The 24654-nt window shown below is 25.0% G+C and overlaps 1 protein-coding gene across 1 annotated transcript in view; it reads right to left on the bottom strand.

Moving 5' to 3' along the window:
* Positions 1-24654, bottom strand: part of LOC119666533 (serine-rich adhesin for platelets-like) — a 378359-nt gene that overhangs the window by 101850 nt on the left and 251855 nt on the right. The gene's annotated exons all lie outside the window — the stretch shown is intronic.

The raw sequence follows: 24654 nt of genomic DNA, 5'->3' as shown, positions 1-24654 counted from the left end.
TTAACAGAGGCTGCGAATGATCCTTATCTAGAATTTAAATCTTTTTTAATATCTTGCGATTAAAAAATCTACGTAATCGTCGTAATCAATGCTAAAAGTTTTATGACACAACTTGACGTACTGATGTACTGTATAATAATACGACTTTATATATATATATATATATTTATATATGTAAACATATCTTTATACCAAACAAAGAAGGAGAAAAAATTGTTAATCTTGAAAAAGATTGTCACTTTATTTTCTCAGAAATATCTGATAAGTTTATTTCTTCAGCCTTTGTTGAAATTTGCCTTAACTTGTGTTACTTTCAAAATGAGTTAAAAAAAATTAAAATTAAGTAAATAATTTTGTTTGAAGCTCCATTTTGTGTTGTTTTTATTTACTTTAATTAAATGTCTACTGATATCTTTTATTATCAGTTTGACTTTTTAGCCCCTCGCTGATAATACAGGATAAATAATTCGCCCCTTGTGAGAATTATTTGCTTGCTTTGGACTTATTTACTTGAAGACCTTAACAATATACTTTACAGTATATTTTTTGATATTTAAAATTTAAACATTAAATTAAAAAAATATGTAAATAAATTTAATTTAAGTATATTTTTATATATAATTTTTAGGCATTAATTTATTTTTTTTAAATTATATGAAAATGTTTTAAACATAAATTTTTATATACATATATTTTGTTATTTCCTGAATATATAATTATACAGTATAGAAACGTTTTTTAAAGAAATATGGTTAAAAAACAATCAAAAAATCTTATCTTACAAACATTTTCGAATGATTTTTGTAAAAAAAAAAAATCAAAAGTTATATGATTCGTCTCCAATAAAATGATTTGCATTTATCTAAATACGATCATTTCCCTTTGACTAGCAGAGTTAAAAGGTATTCCCGCGAAAAGAAGAAAATAGTAAATTTTCATATACTATTATTATAACATATTTGAAGAAGGAATCATAAATATGTATTTATGACTTGACTCTACTCACTAGATGACAGAGTAGGCAGTGGATGATGTTCAGAAAAATAAAGTCTTTGCAACTCCCTTTGAGTACTAAACCATTGCAGAGTCCTTCAGACAGAGGTACTGGCAATTAAATAGTTAATAAAATGAATCCTGAGCAACAAAATTCTCGAAGTAAATACTGTAATCATTTTGGTAGGCAAAATTTACAGTCCGAGTATACCAGGCATCTCTCAATGAGTTGGCTTGGTTTGTCAGTTTCCAACTCATGCGGGTACCTGAATATTGAATAGTTTTAAAAGAACTGTTAGCTTGACGAGTTTGCAAAAAAGTAGGCATACTATTCTCTGAAATTAACTATCCGGATATTGGCATAATTTGATAATTTGGTCATCAAACAAACATAACTAGCCATGGGTAAAAAAACTTGTGTTTCATTTACAGATTATATGTCTTACTTTGTACAATTTAGACTGGCAACATACCAGTCAGTTATTTTAATTAAAACGAAACCTATTTAACACTAAATCATCAGTGTCAACTGGTTAAGATACATGCAATGAGATGCGAGACTCGTGACTACGGCTCTGCAGAAGAGGAAGAACTGTCTTTGTCGCAAATATAGCCCTACAAGGCAATCCGTAAGGCAGTACGCGCAGAGGACGAACTAAAACCACATGGAAATCGCTTTGCAAACAGACGATGGAAATTACTGGTAGATAGCTTGTGCCCAGTATAGGGCTTAAATAACAATAAATAATCGTAACGGACTATTGTTTGTGACCATAGGTATTCATGCCGCTAGTAGTACGTATGAAAATTTCTATGGCTCAAACAGTGTGACAGTGATGGGACGTGTGATCAAATATATAAAGACCCTTTTCTATTTTTTTGGAATAAGATACTGATTATAAAAATTTTCGGCATTTTTATTTTAAATTAATTATTTAAACATATTTATAAAGTTACAATATCAATGGGCCTGTTTACACTATCATGAACATGAACTTGAAAACCGGTTATTTATAGATGAGAGAGGGAAGAGAGTGTGATGTAAGTTGGGACGTGTGATCAAATATATAAAGACCCTTTTCTACTTTTTGGAATAAGATATTGATTATAAAAATGTTCGGCATTGTTATTTTAAAGTAATTAATTAAACATATTTATAAAATTACAATATCAATTGGACCTTTTTATTTTTTCGTTCTGTGTTTTTCATAGTGTTATAAATGAACAAAATATAAAATAGTGTAAAGTTGCATTTATAAAAAAAATTAATTGGAAATATCCACAATAAAGTTGGGTCGTCAAAAATGTACCATTTTTTTAACATGAGTACCAAACGAAAAAAAAAGTACCAATTTAGGTACTAAAATACCATAAGTGGCAACCGTGGCTGAATACTCTCTATTTCTCTCAATTTCTGTACTCTGCACTACTACACACAACCATTTTATACATTTACACAAAACAAAACAAATTTCACGCTCATGAGACTGTATGATAGTGTAAACTGAACTGATAATTCATGTTGTCGTCAAGTTCATCTTACGTTCATGATAGTGTAAATAGGCCCAAAAGTTTAGTTTTAATAATAACTAAAATACTTTTTTAGCTATAATATAATTATCCACAAAAAGCTGGAAAGTATTATAAAGATTTTAAAAATTCATTTTGTGTAAAGTAAAGTAATAACAAAATCAGTTATATTCCAACTACACGAAGAAGTCAAATATACATTAAAAAAAAACATTTTTTGTAACTAAATATTGAAACAAATTGGAAGTATTTACATAATATTTACATAGTATCTACATAATAAATTTATATCCTTATTTATGATTTTGTTTTAGAAAATAAACATCAATTAGATATTTATATTTTAATCAAGCCTGACGAAAAATTCCAACTAGTATCTACGAACTACACCATGTACAAGTATTAAAATAACATTCAGTAATTTAAATTTGTGAGTGTTTATTTATATATTTCAAATAATAAACAGAATGAGAATTATAATTTTTTATATTGGATTTATATTGGATTTATTCCGATTACATTGTCACATCTTCTAAACATAGAGAAAATTATAATTTTTTTTGGAATAAATGCATTGCAGAAGCTGGTTACTACAATTATTCCTTATAATGCACTACAGTATAATTGTGTAAGTTAAAAAAAATTAAGTTAGCTAATTTACAGTTTAATAATTAATTTTTTTTTTAATAATAAGTGATGATATATACTCGTGTCTTGCATTAAAAAAATACATTTTACGCATTTAACATATTTTACCATGTATACAGTTGTTTCGGTCTTATGTAAATATTATATAAAGAATTTTTAAATAAATATTTTATTTATTTTGTTTAGTCTTTCTGCATTAAAATACATTTATTATATAAATTTGTTTTTGTATGTATATATAACTTAAGTTCAAGTTTTGGCAAATAATATCTTTTATTGAAGCTTCATGCGCAATTGTGTTAATATTAAACTAAATGTGTATATAAAAATAATAACAAAATAAAAAATATTTATTTTATTTTAGCAATGTGTGAGGTGAAAATCTCAGAAGGTTTTAACCATTTAAATATAGACATAAGACAGATATTATTATTGTGCAGAGATCTTAGATATCTTATTTAAGTCGAAATATTATTATTTATTTTATAAGTCCTGAAATTTTAGATAAGATTGTTGTTTTATATTCACGTGATTATATGCAATGTAGTATATATAGTATTTATAACTTATAAGTGTATTATATTTATACAACTTTATGCTGTTTTCTTTTTCATATAAATTTAAATTTCTATTTTTACCTATTGATAAAAAAAGAATTAAATCCAATGCAACAATTATTATTTATTAATAAATAATATAAAAAATAAAAATCAATAAATAAATAAAATTTGTATATAGCATATTAGATATACGTTGTTTGTGAACACGCGAGTCCACGTTTTAAATTTGGCAGGACTTTTTTTTTCTAATATTTGAATTCAAAAAACTATGGATGGACAGATAAACCAATATGTTTTCGAAGACTACTTACGATGGATATTTGACTTTAATTAAAACAGCTGTAGGGCCAACCTAAGAGCTAAATTTATCCCCATTACACCCTATTCTATTGGAACTAGAATTGGATATAAAAATTTGTAATTATATATATAGTATATTATATTATATATAGGTATTATACTATATTAATTTTATTGCGACTTTATAACAACATCCATTATTATATTGTTTTTATAATGTTCTCTTCCATTTCATATTTGTAAGTTCCTTAAATAAATTGGACGTTTCTTCAGGAACTGCGCTTTTTCAAGCATACTTGGAAAGTCCTCTGCTGCTCTTGTGGGCTTCAAGAATATGCAGTGTATATCATTTTTGACACTAATTTGATAAATGGTCGTCAAACTCTTTACACTTTCAAAATAAGATATCTCTTACAATATCAGTTTGTTGAGTTATTTGGCATAAACTAACATTTGAAATAGTCCATGACAATGAGGTTTTCAAAAAGTGTTTTGGGCATCATGTGTTAACATGACACATAGGTTAAAGTGACGGTCTTGTGGATCAAAGCTCTTTTAAGCACAAATATTGGTCAGTTATGATACAAAGGACGAGTCATCAGTTGTAATACTAAGGTCAAGTCATCATTTGTACGCTAAACTTGAAGAATCAACATGAAGGTAGAAGTCCAAAGAATTACTAACGAAAGATGACACAGCAATTTTAAGAAGCCGCGACTAACGCAATCAAGTGTAAGGAAACTAAGCTGACAGGGTTATAAACTTGACTATATTTTGTAAAAATTAATTCCAAGTTGTAATGAACATGAGACGAGTTGCGCACCTGAACTTGTTTTTAGATTAAAGTATCATAGCGTTCCAAATTTTTTTAATGCGGCTAATGCTGACGAAGCGGCTAATGTATTATCGATTCTTCACATCGGCTCGTGTGTCTCATTCGGTGAAAAATATACTACTGTGCTGTTTAAATTCATTAACGACGGTAAGATGTTGCCATTTGAAACGAGTTGTGTTTGATGGGGAGATGTGCGTAGTTTTTGTATTACAGACCTTAATCTTTATATAGATTTAAGAAGTACGTCATTCACACGTCATTGATTTTGATTTGCATCTGTGAAAGTGTATGCGATAGAATGGAGATATCATGTGAGTAATGTAGTTCTGTTATATTCTATATTATTTTTTTTATAAATATATAATAATATAACTACAATAAATAAACATTGTTTATACTACTAAACATATACTACACGTCTAATAAATTCATGACCATGAAATAATGTTATAGTGAACTTTATTTAACTAATTTGCAAACAAAATTATATTCTATTGTTTTCTCATATTTTATCTTATCAAATCAATATTTTAATAAGTATAATTAAATAATAAAGAAGCTATTTTTAAAAGTTAAACTTTGCATTATTCGAATTTTTTAAGATGAAAACGTCAACTTCTTTTGAGTTTCTTCTAATCGCCTTAAAAATATTTGTTGCAATAAAAAGCTGTTGACGTATTTGCTAAAATAAATAAGATAATTTGTTCATTTTATATATGTACATCACAGTACTAATGATTGCCTCAAAAGAGTGAAAAAAATTAGTTTTTATATATGAAAAAAAGTGTGACGCACTTAGGAACCATTAACAATTGTGGTTTTTACAAAACTTTAATTTACTTAACGTAATCATTTACGTCTCCAAAAATATTCTTATAAAATTTCTATAAAATTATATTTCATAATTTCTTCATTTTAATAAATCAAAATGATAATTTTTTAGTTTATACATATAAATAAATTTTCTGCTATATATTATGCTAAATTTTTATAAATTGTACAAATATAATTTTTCTAGTCAAATAAACAAAAAAAAATTTTTTTTTAATTTAAAAAAAAAATATATAAATAAATAACATATTGTATACAATATATATTTGCTTTTGAAATTTAATTTTATTATAACATTTCTCAGTATTACGTTCCTAGATTAGGTTCTATACATAAGAAAAAACAAATCATGCAACAAATAATGCCTCTACGAACAGAATAGTGTTGAAATTTGACAATAAAAATAAAAATAAAAGTATAATTAATTAATTAATTCAATTAATTTACAGCTGGTTTATGATTTCGTTCTAATATAAACACAGCAAGTAAAATTGTTATTAAAAACCTTTATAGCAAAAGTAACAAAAACTCTAGAAAAATATGCGAACACAAAGTCAAGTACGGCTTTCGATCAGTTGGTTAAGGTGCGCTGATTCTGAACTTCACATTTGGCAGGACCCAAGTTCGAATCTTGGTACTTGCATTCTCAAAAATAATTATTTACAAATAATTAAGTACCAGAATTACTTCCCAGACCACAGATGATGGGTATTTGGCAATACTCGAAACAACTGTATGGTCAGCCAAAAATTCAATTAATTAAAATAATATAAAAAAAAATAAAATTTTTGTTGTTGTAGTTCACTACTGTTCGAGAAAACCTCTTCATTATAATATTATTAAATTCAAAATTTGTAGAAAAAATTTTTTTACTGTAAATGTTTTTTAATGATAAGGAGATAAATAAAATACGAGTAATTATAGAGATTATATTCAATAAAATTACTTATTCCTATACAGTAAACTAGAAAACTATTAATGTTTGCTATAATTGTATTTCTAACAAAATCACAGGCTCATAGTCCTCGTTTCCATGCCATGATATTGTGAATAGCTCTCCCCGTAAGGTTGTATTTAGGTTTGCAAACCATGTCACTAATCCGAGACTAGCTACAGTGACCAATAGTCATTCCAATTGGTTTTTACTTAGCTTTGAACTATAATGGATTATTATTAATGTAGATTGGGTAGTATATATGAATTGGATCGCATTTGGTTTAATATTCCACATTCCACATTTTAGAACAATATCGCAAATATCGTAAATTTCATATACCTATTAGTTAAATACCTTATATCTGAAGATACGCGATATAGACTTCGATCTGGATATGTTATTTAGAGTTTCAAAGGATATTTTTCGTTCACACCAAAATATTCTTTTTCAAGTCACTCATTGATAATATTAGGTGCATTACTCAAGAGAGTAAAAGAGGTTCTGTTTTCGATCAATTTGGTATCAATATAACTGTAGTGTTCTATACACTATTAGTTTGGTATTGGATTAAAGCAGTTTTTTAATTTTTATACTAAACTGGACCTCATATTCAAATGTTAGAATGCAGACGTAATGAACTTAATCTATATAACAGACTTCATGTCATTCCTCGCAAGATTTCAACAGATTTAATTAATGTTTAAACGACTATAATGTTGAATGAAGGAGACATAAGGCTAGTTTCATTAGAGTATACGTATTGAGTATACATAGAGTATACGTTAGAGTGATGTAACGTTTCCTAGCGAGAGCTCACACAAAATCAATAACGATCAAGTAGAGCAGCGAAAACTATTCCACCGAATGCTCAGCACAATTATTATTAATTATTATCTATTCATAATTTATGTGGTCTAAATCGGTTTTGTATTTTGAGAACATTTAACTCAGGTGATGTTTGCATAGTTTAAAGAATATGTTCAGCGAAATCTAATAATGTTAATAGTTTTAGATCGTTTTTAGGATCCATAATATTTATAAAACCGCGACTTAATTAGTTTTCAAAGCAGCACATATTTAGAAACATTCATATGAAATATCAAATCATACATGATAATATTTACTTTAAGGAACTCTGGCTTTATGTTGTCTAGATCCGGTGACTTATTTTCATCAAGATGTTTTAATGCCATTTTAGTCTCGGTTACTGTGAATATTCTATTTTTTTTAGAACATTAGTAGTAACTATTCATATACAGATATATACAGTAAAAAATCATTAGTATTTTATTTTATATTATATATTTGTATATTTTACAAATATGATATATTTTTAACTATTATATGTAAATAACATTGCTGTATTATGTTATGCTTTATTTTTATAATTTTAATTTATAATTCTTTCCTATTTCATCATTTAGAGAAACTCAATTGTCTTGATGTGCATCTTTAAGTATTTTAGTTTTTTTTTTTTAAAAGTGCCTATTGGAAATTAATACTTCGTCTGAGTGTAGAAAATACATTTTTAAAGAAAGTTCACTAGCAATGATGTTTGAAAAATAAAATAATTTTTCAAATGAATTAAATGACTACTTTGAACACTAAGGAAACTCAATCCGTTCACACAAACAATGTTTGTGTTGGCACCGCGAAAGGCAATTGATCAATTTTTAAAATTAAAATTTGTTTTCAGATGACAATGACTCACAATAAACTCAATAATTTTTAAAGCTGAAGAGAAAAATGAATTAAAAATAAATTTTTTATTTAACTGATCAGAACTGGAGTTAACAAGTTTCAATTGCAATTTCATTTTATTATTATTTTTATTTAACTTTTTTCATCATTCATACATATAACAATAGAACATCATACGCACTAGCTGCCAGGGCTTCGGCCTCAATTTAATTTGTATTCAAATAATTAGAATTTAAATTATCACAACAAAATGAATAAATTTTAAAATAAATTCAAATTTCATAAAATTATTGTAATATTAATTTTCTTGTTGTTTTTATCAAATTTAAATTTAATAATAAAAATATTAAATTTCTTTTTATAGTTTTATCATCATTTTTCAATTATGTAAATTAATATAAACTATAAAATATATAAAAAATAATATATATATAAATATAATATATAAAATAAATATAATATATCTTTATGTAGTTTTATCATCATTTTTCAATTATGTGAATTAATATAAACTATAAAATATATAAAAAATAATATATATATAAATATAATATATAAAATATATATAAAATTATTAATGCAATATTAATGCAACGAATAATCGTTTATTAATAATAACACTTATGCTTTCATTTAATTTTATTTGCGATGACAATGCTTTGGAAATGGTTTAAATTTTTAGATTTTAGATTATGAGATTTAAAATTATAATTAAAAAAACAAAACTATTTATTTTGTTTATTATTTTTATCAAAAGTATTAATTCCAGATTTATTATTTAAAATTTAGTATATAAAATTTTAAAATATTGATTTAATTTATTATTAAAAATGTTAATTGCCAATGTAATTGTGAATATGGAAAAATAATAAAATATTACTAAAATTAATAATAATAGAAATATTATTAATAATTAATAAAATAATTATTTTATTTATAATAACAATTAGAAAGAATATATTTGTAAATTATTCACTTTAATTAATGCTTAATAACTTAATAATAATAATAATAATTTAAATTAGGATAATTTAATATATTAAAGGATTAATGAAATATTTATGCAGGAAACACGTTATAATATATAAACGAATAATTAATACTCAATTCAAAGATATTAATCGAAATTGTAATTTTAATTAATTTTTAAATTAATTACTTCCTTTCATATTAGAAATTACTTTATGTAACTATCAATTTCAGTTGTAAAATAATGATTATTCACTTAAAATCATATCTCAGATATATTTTTAAAACAATAAATTACGTTATAATAATAATTAAAATTATTTTTATAATTTTTAAAATAATAAATTACATTAAAAAAACATTTGAATATTTTAATACATATATTAACAATTTCAGATGAAATATGATTAATAATATAAGAAATTCATACTTGAAATACATTTTTAGAACGATTAATTATTTTATAATATACATATACATTAAAAATATTAGTATTCATTTATTGATAGTGTTTATAATAATTTTGAATTCTATTTTTTATTATTTTATAATTGTTTTATAAAATTATTATTAAAATATTGAACTATTACTTTAGAGTTTAATATATTTATATATATAATATAATCGAAAAATTGTTGAATAAATACTAATTTATATAATATAAAAAATCTTGGTTAGACATGTAAGATGAAGAAGTTATTATTTAATACTAAAAGAAATACTACATAGTATATAATATAATCGAAAAACGCTTAAATAAATATTTTTTTAAAAAACTGACTAAGAAATTATTTTAAAAGTATTTCAATATCACAAAAATTGCCCAAATAAGAATAATATAATAATATATCCATATATATTATTTTTTAAAAGTAATTGTAACTAAAAAAATTTAATTAAAATTATCACTTTAAATTTTTGTGTTAAATTGTTTATAAAAAAATCGTTTCTATTTAATTTTGAAATGCATATAAAATTTACTGAAATCCATATGTCGAGCATTCGTAATTTTCAAGCGAATTTTTAAGATAAAAATTAATCTATTAAGTAAATATTTTTTATGAAACAATGTTTAAGTTCATAAAATAAACACTAAACAATTTATCAGATTGATTTAATGTTGTTCATAAATTTTGATTAAATTATATCTCATGAATTTTTTAGTTATATACTACCTACATACATCACTACTATATGAAACTTTATTAGATAAATTATCTTATTTTCAAATCACAATTGTTATATTTTTAAAAAACTAAATATTTATTTATATATATTTTATATATATTTTATTCTATAACAAATTGTTTTGCTTTTCATTTAAAATTTAATAATTTAAGAATAATTATACGACTTTTGAGACAACGCTGAACGTTAGGTTGAATTATCAACCAATAGAACTCAGAATTTATTGTAATCAAAAAATGTTTTCTGAGGAAAAAGGATGATACCGTGTAACGCAGACTGAGAACACATCCTGTACTGACGTAGAAACCAAAGAAGCGTTTAGGTGATTATCTAAAATTGGATTAATAAATAAAATTCGGCAAAATAAGCTCGATGCAATATTAAAAGTATTGAACTAAAAAGAAACATTATTTGAAGGTCATGATAAATCCATATTAATAAAAAAATAATAATAAAGTTAAATAATTTCATTTATTAATGATCGTCTCTATGCCTATAGTATAAAGTACTTTTGTATAACAGCATTATAAAACCAATGTAGACTTAACCAACTATTTGGCATTGCTACTGCTTAAAATATTGAAATTAACCAAAGAGCTCAGCAAACATACTGAGAACTATCACTGGTGCGCCATGGTATATTAAGAATGAAAGTATCTATCGAGATCTACAAATTCCGCTAGTTAAAGCTGAATTTGCCAATATAAAAAAAATACAATAAAAGCTTGACGGAACATGTTAACCCCTTAGCTAAGAGTCTGGCGCTTCTATCCACTACTTCCTTCTAAAAAGAACGGACCGTCCACATATTAATTAAAATTTAATCGCTTCAAGAATGTGATATTATTAATTTTTAATTTTTATGTTTATTAGAACATGATCCTGATGATGACTCTCAAAGAGAGTCGAAATATAGAATAATTTAAAAAACATCAATTAAAGTATTTTTTAATTTTTATTGGAAAAAACAAGTGACCTATAGCCAACTAAAAAATAAACAAAAAATCATTGTTAAAATCCTATTCTTATCTTGGTGATCTGATAAAGATCAATTGTCTTCTTAATAAACCAACTAACATTCATTCCAATGAAATTTAACCCTTTGATTTAAGTGGGATCCTTAATATAGGGTTTGCTTACTTTATTTTATTATTATATATTTATTATTTTATTTTATAAAATTTTTAAACTTATTGTTAGTCTCCTTGTAAGAGAAAAAACAATAAATAAATGTAAGTGTATTTAAAAAAAAAATAAATTAATTAATAATAACTTTCTATAAAAATATCTTAAAACCAGGAATTTAAAAATTATCCAAGAGAAGCTACTAGTAATTTTTAAACATTTATATTTTGTTATGTAAACATAATAGTTATAATAAAGATTTTGTATAAAATGGTACTTATATTTATTTTAATTCACACTTTTTAGTATTTTGCTATTCAGATACTTCTTATTATTAATAATTAGATACTTTTATGTACTTGTGAAATCGTACATTTTGAGTCATTGTTTATTATTCAATAATATTTATGATAGCGGTAAAATTCCAAGAAAAAACATTCCTCTAATAATCTCTTAAGATCGTTTAAAAGCTCTTTAGCTATTGTTTACATTTCCCAAAAAAATATATATCATAAATTAAATCAAGATATTGGAACTACGAAAATATCTTTCTTTATACTGAAGTATAAAGAAGTATTATCTTCAGACAACATTTGGTGATGTTGAAATATAAAGATTAATTATTTATGTTATGTAGGTCATCTATTGTGGATGCAAAACGGCTTTCTTAGCTAATTGAGAAGGAATCGTTGCTCCCTCTACTTACACGAACTAACTAACTAAGTTAACTATTTTATTTATTTTAAAAAATTATTTTGTAACAGTTTAAAAATTTATTGAAAACAGTCTCTCACCTACTGACATATAATTTATATATACTTTATATCGAAGTTTATTTATTTATAATATTTTAACGATATAATCATTATAATAATTTAATATAATTTATTATTTAATATCACCTTTTTTCTACATTTAAAACGTGACAAGTCTTAACCTTTACTCTTACTTGTCTCGGTTTTTGGTTGTGAACAATATATGATACACACTTTATAAATATATATAATAAATATTGAAAAATCAGGTCAACGACAGTAAATATTATACATATATATACAAATATATATATACTATTTTTAACAGTTATTTAATGTTTTAACAAATTACAAACCTTACGTATTTGCATTTATTGTTAACATTTCAGACTATTTGATATTATTTAACATTTTAATTGTTTAAATATTTACTATTTATGCACGTGGCAAAAGTTTCCTTTATTTTTCATATACCTAATTATTCCGTATTTTTTATGAAACAAAAAACTTCAAGATTATTTTTTGAGAATTCCATATAATCTCTCCAAGCCCCAATGATTTACTAACAGAAGTTATTTTGTGTGTGTAGATGGAGTGACAACCTTACGAATTTACAATGTGTACTTGCGCTGGAATTACTGCGACACAAAGAAAAATCCTTCACTTCATTAAAAAATAATTTAATTCATATATAAATAATTAATTTTGTTTAATAACAATGAGGTATTTTATATAATATTTAAAGTAAAAAATGAGTTTACATAGATTATCTTATATAAAACTTTATTTTAAGATTACAATGTAATACATTGTAATATTCAAATAAAAAACAACCCCTAATTATTTAATTAATTTAAATTTAATTAAATGTATTATACAAATAAATTTAGTGGAATATGTTTAAAACAAATTCACTATTAAAAATTAATTTAATGGAATTAATATTTTTTGCTACGTCATTATTATTGCACCATATTTAAAACAAATATAATATTAAAAATGAATTTAAAGGAATTAATATATTTTACTATGTTTTACTAGAAATAAATATGCTTAAAGTTTTGATACTATCATTACATTATAACTTTACAACTTGGGCTACACTTCGGCCTACAAAATGCTGTCTCAGAAAACCTTTTTTTCACAGATTGGCGACCGAACGTTAACTGCATTGTTTTACTATATAGGACCACATTCCTATATGTTTGTGAAAATACGTGGCATATCTGTTAAAACACTTTTATAACGAATTTTTTGCTCCAAAATTAATGCCCACTTGTCACTACACTTTCCTGACAAACAAACGCTTTAACCTCGGTGAACTCTTAGACACATTATTTCCACACTGTCTCACAGAAGTTAGTTTGTCAGTTGATTTTTATATAGCGATCCATATAGGTATCTGTTTCTAGGTTAATCACATAACACAGAGCGCACGATGAGGTTGATTACCGTATCTCTTTCTAGGTTGCTTAGATGGCACAAGATGCACAATGAGAACTTACTTGTAAGAATTGAATGTGATGGGCAGAACTATATCTAAATATACATCCATGGTTATCATAGCTTGTGTATATATTGTAAGTAAACGCTTGATATATATGTGAAATACTTTGATAGTTGTTCATGAGTTCAGTACTCTTTTAACTTTATTCTATTCAAAGCCTTAACCATGCATTCCCTATTGAAAAAAAAATTCTAGGTTCCACATCAATCAAATAACGATTTTTATTGATATTGGATTTGATAAAATTATATGCTCGTGTTATTATAACTGAGAGAATTCTACAGTTATAGTGTACTCTGTAATAAGTGTCAATATCTTAAAAAAATTATAGCGTACTTTTCTACTTTTTTAAAGAAACGAAAATCTAAAAATATAACTCATTAAACCAGGAAGTTTTACAAATATTTTGTTTGTCTTTTGAAGGCAAACACAAATTTTCAATAAAATGTGATTCACATTTACAATATAAGACATAAGTATTACCTCAAACCGAAAATATAAAAACAATAAATTAATTTAAAAATAAAAGTTTCAATTGACGAAAATGCCCAAGAATGTCCAGAAATAACTTGTTTGGCTTGGATTCAACTCAATAAATGCTCATTAATTGTTTAATATTATCAATGCAAGCCGACAAAACTTATTTTAGATACTTTAGACATTGGGTAAAATGGAAACTATTAGTTTTGTTTTTTGATTAATCCCAAAAGTTTTTAGCTTTGGTGTCTAATAAGACCAAAGTAATGTTATTTTAATTCCATTAGGGTCATGTTATATAGGCAGTCATGGTCACATCAAATGTTCTATTGTTGTTGTTTTCATGTAATTTAAAATACTGAGAATGAGAGAGAGAGAGAAAAATTTATATACGAATTGAATCACGGTGACTAGGCTTCCTGTGCTCAGTTACGTTGGTCAAAGCAGAGTTACTCAGTAATAAATGTCAGAATTTATCACTATTTAGAGTAATTATAAGTATTTTTATATGGATAGATGAGCATGTCTACACAATCAATACTTTTTTAACTTTTTTATATAAAATAGTAATAAATAGTAATAATAGTGCCAAAATATTAATAAGGTTGGTAGGTAGAGTGTTATTTTCAATGTAAATTATAAAATTGAGAGAGAGAAAAAACAATATGTCGGTACAAATTTGGTCATGAGAGCTGAGGCTATATGTGCGTCGTCACTTAGGCAAAGCAGTGTTATTAAGTAATAAATGTCAACATATGTCAACATTTGACAATTGATAATTGTGGTATGGCTCTCTGTATAACATCCTTAACATCTATAACAAAATTATTACTACCATTCGTCATATAACTGTTTGCATAACATGGCCCTTAAACTGTTCATGTTTTTGAGTGATTTTTAAACGCAGTGTTTTATGGACCACTTTTCCTGATAAAATTGTAAAAAGCTGGTTAAATAAAATAAAATTTTAAAAGGTCGCAAAATTATTTCAGTAACTCACTCCATGATGAGACACTTGTATGACTATTTGTATAACATGTCCTTTAAATTTAATTACAATTTAATATGTATTTTTTTTATTTCATTAATTCATCTTAAATAATATTGTTTCAATTCATTATTAGTTACATACGTACGAGTTAAAATTAATTCTTCTGTGAGTCTGTGCAATTTTCTGGAGAATTGAATCACAAAAGACTTATGTATGAATTCTTCTTGAATAGCTTACATTTTATTCGATCTTTCGCTGTATAAATGCCTTCACTTGTCCTTTTTTGTATAAAGTTTGTAATTAATCCACTCATCGACTCTCTACTACCACTTTTTCCGAAATAAACAATTGATATCTCTACATCATCTCTAATTCGGATTTAAGAGATTTTTTTAGGTATAGCTTTTAGGCTTAGTTCCACAAGCATATAGATGTTGTTACTGTTAACAACCTATTATATACATATGTAACATATATTCACTATTTAATAAATAAATTTAGCAAAGATAACATCCTTATATCAAATTGATTAGTTTGCGTAGATTTTAATAATATATAATAATAATATAATTATAATATATATATATATAATAATATATGAATATTTAATAATCTATTTAAAGTTAAAAATCGAAGATTTTATATTAAAAACATTTGCAACAAATTTCGATTACGAAAGTTAAAAACAACAGACTATATAAAAATTTATTTTTATATATCGAAAACATATAAATGTATACATAAGCCAACATACCACCAAGAGAGCTATAGCAGCCACTAAACATTGTCTACTAATCAGTTCAAACAGTTTTAGTCAAAAAACGTTTTGGTCTAAAAGAGCTGAATCTCTTACAAAATCTGTAGCTGGAGAGATGCTACTTAAGTTCTTAGTACATTTATTGACGCAACTTATCATAACTGGTCATGACTTATGGCTATTATACGTTATCCAAAAAACCCACAGTCCAAACCCAAAGCCAGAGTCATTTGAATATATCATTACAATAAACCGAAGCCTGAAAACAATCTCAAAACTCAGGATTTTGTTGACTGTTTCCTTTGACTTCCGTGATGTGAATTATTATGAGTAGCTATCTAAAGATAAAAAAAAAATTCTACACCCACTCAACAATACTATGGTATATAAGCACTATGAAATGTTTCCGCTAGAATATTTTAAAATATTTATTTCAAAAATACTTATTAATGTTTTTCAATGTTAATATATATTTATTAATGTTTATATTAATAAATAATTATCAATGTTTAAAAAAATAAATAATTATTTATGTTTATAAAATTTAATAATAATTAATATGTATATTAATAGATAATTATTATTAATTATAAATATTTAATAAAATTTACAATTTACAATAGTTTTCATAATGTACATAATTTATTTTTTCTAGTTAAATATCTTATGCTTATGATTAAGTTGTAAACAAAGACCCATTAGAATTGTATCTTTTTTGTAAACAAGACTGTGTTATGTTTTAAATAATTAACTCCTATTAAATATGTTTTTAAATAAAAAAAATCAAACTATCGACTTGTATTACCAACGCTTTCATCAACCTGACTACATTATTTGCATAATTTCCTATATAATTAATGAATGAAATATGAATATTAATGCATATACACGTGTTTTATATTAAATATTTTAAACAAAATAAAGCGAGACTAAGTGTAATATAGTAAAATTAAAATGTAATTAAGACGTTATTAATTGCAATTTTACACTTGAAAATTTTCATTCATTACTATTTTTCTAATTACGTTTATATAAATATATTATTATACAATAAAAAAATAAATATGTTATTAAATTATCCAATGAATAGCATTTCATTGCTTAGTACATTAATATTGATAGGCGACTAAGCGATGAATATAAACAAATCATTACTGTTAATGATTGCAACTGCGTCAGTTTTAATTTGGATATTTCCCATATATTATACAATAGATATTTAGATACTAAGGTATTAATACTACGACGTAGGTCAAAAACAAATGGTTGTCATAATAAAAAAAAGTAGTCAAGTTGGCGTATATGCATATATGCATGGGGTAATAAGAATCAGGATTTAATTATTAATTAATAATATTTTAATTATTATATTATTGCATAGATATGCCTTTAAAAAATTGTAAGAGTTTAGAATTACATCCTCTTCAACTTAAATGGATTTAAAAGAACATTTTTAAAACCTCAATGAAAAAATTATGTATGGTTAAACTGAAACAAACTACGTATATGAAATGGTATTCATCAAGGAATAATGAAGTTATCAAACTATTGAAATTTTAGTACTGAGTTCTTGATTTAAATGATTGAAAATTAGCTTTATATGAATTTCTGTTACTATTATCAAGAATTAGGTATACTTTTTTATCTAATTATTGATCGATCTGACAAAACTTCAGTCATAGCGAAATACACAATATTTAGGTGCCAGCATGACAACGTTACTTTGTTGTAAATTAATTTATCTGTAAAGTAAAATTTTAAACAAAAGATGAAAAAGGTAACAATATACAGATTATAGTATATATAGATCAACAAGTCAAGTGCGGCTTTGGATCAGTTGGCTAATGAACACTGACTTTGAGCTTCAAATTTGGCACGGCACGAATTCAACCCTTAGTATGTGCAGACTAAAAAAATGATTTACAATAAATTAAATTAAATATTTAAATAAATCTTAGAATTATGGTCTTGGTCTATCTAAGAATGGGTCTTAGAATTAAATATAATAAATAATTCCAAGATTATTGATGGTGGGTATTTGGGAATACTCGAAACAGCTGTGTGGATAATCAAAAATTAAATTAATTAAAAATAATATAAAAAATAACTTTTTTTTGGTTTAGTCCACTAATTTTTGAAACCTCTCTATTAGATACAATATACAAATTTACTACCGGTTTATTATATTCTTCATTATTGGGTTAAAGGAAAAATTTTTGCTATTTGAAACTTAAGCCACACCATATCAATTTTTTTAGTATGCTTAATTGAACTCTATGCTATAATGGACACCGTGGAAAATTTTTGCAAAAGACGACTTAAAAGAGTTAAAATCAAAATACTCTATGACAATCAATTAGTTCTCAACAGTTCTGTTCTCTAAACAGTTACACATTCACATTTAAAGTCCATATAGAGTGTAACAATGCACTCAATGAAATGGTCACCTATAACCAGGTGTCTCTGAATGCCATGAAAAGGCGGAGCTTTATGTTAAAAAAGGAGCAAAACATATAAAATATGAGACCAAAAAATGGATACATCAAAAAATCAAAAAATATTGGTCACTGACCGCCTAAATCACTTTAAAAAATTCTTGAATTTTGAAGATAAAAGAGCAAACATCGTTCTCAATCTAAATATGAAGATTCTAAAATCACTCTCTAGTGCACTAACAGTCCACGCCGCCTGCAATAAACACCTACATAAAATAAGTATATCCGGCATAAATATTTGCAGATTCTGCTGTAATGAAGAAGAGTGTATGAAACATCTGATCACCAACTGTGATGCACTAAGCCACAGAAGGCATAAAATTCGATGTGCATACTAACTAGAGGATAAAGACGTCCAAAAGGTCCTTCCGAACGAGCTGGTTCGTTTCCTCGAGACACTAAATTTCTGAATACAAAGGGGTGCACAATAGATCAAGCTGGTCGCAGTGCATAATGGCCTAAGCCTAACCCACAAACCATTACCATTGCCATCCGTGCTGTACTTCAACTACGAGTTGAAACACCTGATATATAATTAATTTAGTTTCTATTATAACTTTACATAACTTAATACACAAGTAATAATTCATTGCATATCATATGCGCTAATATATATAATATTATATATATGATATATAACACACGATATATATTTACCAATTTATTTTATATAAATATTTAACTATATAAAAACATTTTATATCTTTACTTAATCTTTCCCATTTGTCTCATTTGAATATTTGACAAATTTAAGCTTTGAACTTGAACTTAGAGTTTAAGTTACACGCGCAGTTGTGCTAATATTCAACTGGAGATGAATTTTAAGTAAATATATTAATGAAATAAAATGTATTTATTTTATTTAAGTAAACATTGTCTTTTATTTACAAAATATTCAAAAGCATTTTTGAATGCAACGAAGACTTGTAGCTCAATCGGTATAAAAGGTGCGCTGCACTCAATTTAAATCAACTGTAGATTGTATATTAGTCAAGATCTGATACGGATTAACTGTGATCTTATAGATAAAAATGAAATACATTATTCTATTGTTGTTTTTAGTAAGCTTTGCGGCTGCGATCGACCTGAGGGAACGGCAAAAAGAATTGTTCGAAATTATTTTCCGTTCGGAGATTCCATTGGAGATGGAGGATTTAATCAAGAACCGTAATTAGATAAAATTGACACGATAAAATTTGATATTAAAACTAGTATTTTAAATTATATAATCGGTATGTATTGTATAAAAAACTTTATGAAGAAACGATGTCATAAGGATTAATACAATAATTTAGTGGATATATATATCTTATAAAAACTGTATAAAGAAGCGATGTTATAAGGACTGATACTATAACATAGTGGACATACATATTATTCTAATTAAAACTTTATGATTATAAGGATTAATACTATAGTTTAGTGGATATATAAATAATTCTAATTAAAACTTTATAAAGAAGTGATGTTATAAGGAATAATACTATAATTTAGTAGATATATAAATCTAAATAAAACTACAGTAAATAAAACACACATAACTTAAATGTTTTGTGTCAGATGGAATTTAAACTAACAGTAGTAGTCAGTTAATGTTAAGAGTATTCAGATGTGATCAATAACTTAGTTAAGTGATAAGATTTTATATATATTTGTTTTTCGGAATTACATTTTTATCGCAGAACCGAGTTATTAAAACATCTATTACATAACTTTTTCAATAGTTTATAAAACATTAGCTGATTCCTATTATTTTATAAAAAAATTAAAAGAAATTTTGCGGAGAAATTCATAATATGAATATAATTTATAATTATTATAGTTTATAATTTATATAATGTAATTATAGTTTACTTCATTACTTTTATCAATTACTTTACCGATTACCAGGTAATTAAACTACATTTATATACTTTTATGATCTTGTATACTGTACCTTTTATAACGAAAATTTTAAATTAATTAATTCCAATTTTCATTTCTCCATATATAGTCGAGAAGATATTGACAATTACTCAAACAGTAACCACAGACTGTCCTACTGCATAGAGCGCTACTTTACCAAACTAAGGCTAAAAAGGACTGGACATGCAACAGTTAATAAATAAATAAACCTTCAAAAAATTCAATTTATTTTCTTGAAAAAGCATATTTTAAAGCCTTATTTTCTTTTCTTTATCTTACCATATATTGAAACTCTAAAAAAATATATTTTAATAAATTGTTAGAAAAATATTCAAATATTTTATTGCCAACTAAAGTCTTTTTCAATTAAATTTTTAAATCAAAAATAAAATTAAAAATACAGAAATAAAGTTTTAAACAGAAAACTGGATCAGAAATGTTCCCAAATATTATAGTTAGATATATGGAAATATTTATTATATTCTAGAATTGGTGAATATTATCCCTGTTACATTTTTGTGTAGCTTAAAACCAAAGAGTTCTGTTATTGTATAAATACATAAATATATAGATTAGAATAGAATATATATAAGATAATAAAAATAAAAAAAAAATTAAAAAAAAAATAAAATAATATTGATTAGATTTTATAAATAAAAATTTGACTATAAAATCACTCATACGCACTGTTGTGTTTTGTTTTCGTTGCGTGAAAATATTAAATAAAACAAAATAAAATTAAAAATGAGAATTAAATATATCTATTTATATAATTGATTTATAAATAATAATCAAGATAAAAAGATAATTTTTATGCAGTTAAAAAATTTTTAATATTAATTGATTTATAAAATTATAGTTCTCATTTAGTTTAATATTTATCATCTAAGCAAAATAGTCCAGTATAATTTATGCAAAAAGCAAGCAAGTTTCATTTACCAGGAATACATGGCAAATTCCATTTATCAAAATCAATATAAAAATCTTAAAAATCAACAGTAAAATCTTTAAGTTTGACAATGAAGCTGAAATTTTGGGTCAATGTCAACACTGTCAACAAAGAATCAATACATTTTTTTGTGTGCCAAAGGCGTGAGGTATATTCTCTGATTTATTAGCTTTTTATAGGCAGTAATTATTTACAAAAATAATCAGTATAATCAGCATAATGTTTGACAGTCAAGCGAACTTATTGAGTTTAAATTTTACTAAAATTCATTCAAGTATTCATGGACAAGTCATAAAAGTTACAAGGTAAAGTATCTCACTAAGAAACGAACCCAATGTCAATTAATTGTATCGGAGCCATTATGTTCTATGATGAGGGAGCAAGTTGTAAAAAAGCTAAGATACTGTAAATACTATCAATATAAAAACTTCGAAATAAAGTGTGAACGCCAAAGACAAGCTATGGGACTTTACAAGCTATCTAAGTCAGTTTCAAATAAATTAATTACACTGAGCAAAGAGAATATCAAAATTGTCAACGTGTTTCTGATAGAGTAGTGGAATAGTGATGTACCATCTTAACAAAATGGGCTTTTCAGAATCCGGTATCTGTAAGTCTCTTTTGTGAACTGTATCATATTCTCCATAAATACTCTAAACTGAACATTACTACAAGACGTGGCCATTTAAAGAACATACTAGGGATAGACATATAGAACAATACAAAACCGTCAAAGGCACCCAAGTTCATTAAAAGCTTAATAATAGGTTGAAACAACTGGGGATAGTACAATAAACCAACTTAGTTGCAGTGTATAGTATTTTGCTTTCAAATCGTAAAAATATTCTGTCTATACTCAATATCATAGACCTAGTTATGATTCCATCCTTAGCTCATACTGATTAGTATTAGAATAATGGGTCAGAAATATAAGTAAATTGATCATATTGTATTAATGTCTGAGGAATACGTTAAGAAAAAATTTTAAACTGTGATTATCAAGCCACCAAAATATCTAAATAACGAAGTGATCCATAGAAGTCGAGAAAATAAAACAATGCAGGTAAAGTAACTTAGTGGGTAACGACTTAGTGGGTAAAGTTACAGTAAAGTTGAGTTATTGGATTTTGAAGGAATTTGAATATTATTTGTCACGTTCCTTACGTTTTTATGTTGTTACATTTTTATATTCCTTGTAGAAATATGAAGGATTTAATGCATATTTTAAATTTATTAATTTTTATAAAATATTATCAAAGTTGATTTAAAATATAAGAAAAATGTATTTACTTCTTACATGTATGTAATTTTTTTTTGTGTGTTTAATATACATATTATATAATATTTGTAAAAATTATAGATTTTTGTTTTTAAATTCTTTAAATTTTATTATTTAATAACAATTAAATTTAATTTATTAAATTTGTTATAATTTTATCTTACTGTTATGTTTAGTATTTGATAAGTCTTAGCCTTTTGCATTTCTTCTCTCAATTTCTGGTTATGAACAATTTATATACTCGTTAAAAATAATAAAAACTCAGTTCAATGACAGTTAATTGCATATATATATATATAATATTATCAGCGATATTATGCATTAACAAATTATGCATTAAATGTTAAGTATTATCATTTGTCGTTAACATTTCAGACTATTTGATATTGTTTAACAATTTAATTATTTAAATATTTACTTCATATACACGTGGCAACAGTCCTCTTTTTAAATATATATTTAACTATTACGTTTTTTTATAAAGAAAAAATATCAAGATTGTATTTCGATCATTTTCTATATAATCTCTCCAAACCCCAATGATTTACTAACAGAAGTTATTTTGTGTGTGTAGATGGAGTGACAACCTTACGAATTTACGATGTGTACTTGCGCTGGAATTACTGCGACACAAAGAAAAATCCTTCACTTGGTTAAAAATAATTTAATTCATATATAAATAATTAATTTTGTATAATAACAATGGGACAGTATATATAATATTTGATACAATGAATTTACATGCACTATTCCATGTAATTTTATATTAAGATTACAATGCAGCACATAATATTTAAATTAGAAACTATAAACGAAAAAAATTATTTCATAAAAAAATTAAATTTAATGATAAACAATAATAATAATTATATAATAATAATTTAATAATAATATGGTATTTCTTATATAACATAATTTTTGTCTTACTAATATGCAGTGGACAATGTATACCAATAGCTTTAGTTAAAGTTCACTAACACGAATTTTGAATAATTTGGACCAAATTAATCTACACACACATTTTCATTACCAATCCTAGGTTAGGTTAGGTAAAGTAGAGGGAGGAACAAGTCGTGCTCAATTAGCTCAAAATTCCTCGTAAAAATTCATCGTAATAGTGGGTAGAAAAATGTCTTGTTAGATCTAGACGGAAGCATTTATAAATGAGAGAATCTGGCCAACACTAATGCTGGAAATATCACCGAGTATGTTGAAAAATGGAATATCTAAAAGCTTAAGCTTGGTTCTGGACAAGCCAGGACTTGACAAAACTGGTGTTCTGGTGTCTTTTCTACGAGCGTCGGTACACATGTACTACAGGGTAGGCCGAGTTCACCCTCATGTCATCCTATTAACGCTAAGTACTAACGTTTAATTTCTACTTTAGCCATTATTTACTAGTTTATTTTATTTATTTAAAATTTTTCTAGCTGTTTCGAAAAGTATCACTAACTCTTTATCAGTAATTTTTGTAAATATTTATTGGTTTTATATGTCCGTACACAGTTGTTGGACTACAAGTACCAGGCTTAGAGCTTTGACTGTTACTTGCTGTATAACAACTATATACGAACTTATAAAACTAACGTATATTTCTATACACTATTGAATTTGAATATTTGGGAGTACTTAAAAAAATTTAAATTTATTAAATATAAAATTATTGTTGTGCCAATATATTATTGTGTGAAATGTTCGGTATTTATAATTAATAGGACGCATAAGGTACGTCTCTACTTAAGTCAACAGTTTTAATTAGTTTTTTTCGGATTCTTATACATTCATAAGCTTTCAAATCTCTTTCGAATTTTATAGCTTATGTGTGGGAAGATACACAAATAAAAATAGATGTTTCAAATTCATGGATAATAGTTCTAGAACAGTGATACACTATTGTATATATTATCATAATTAATTAATTG

The sequence above is a fragment of the Teleopsis dalmanni genome, chromosome 1 (assembly GCF_002237135.1).
Source record: "Teleopsis dalmanni isolate 2A chromosome 1, ASM223713v2, whole genome shotgun sequence".
Classification (NCBI taxonomy): Eukaryota; Metazoa; Arthropoda; class Insecta; order Diptera; family Diopsidae; genus Teleopsis; species Teleopsis dalmanni.
The sequence above is the reverse complement of the archived record's forward strand: the minus strand, read 5'-3'. Positions and strand labels throughout refer to the sequence as shown.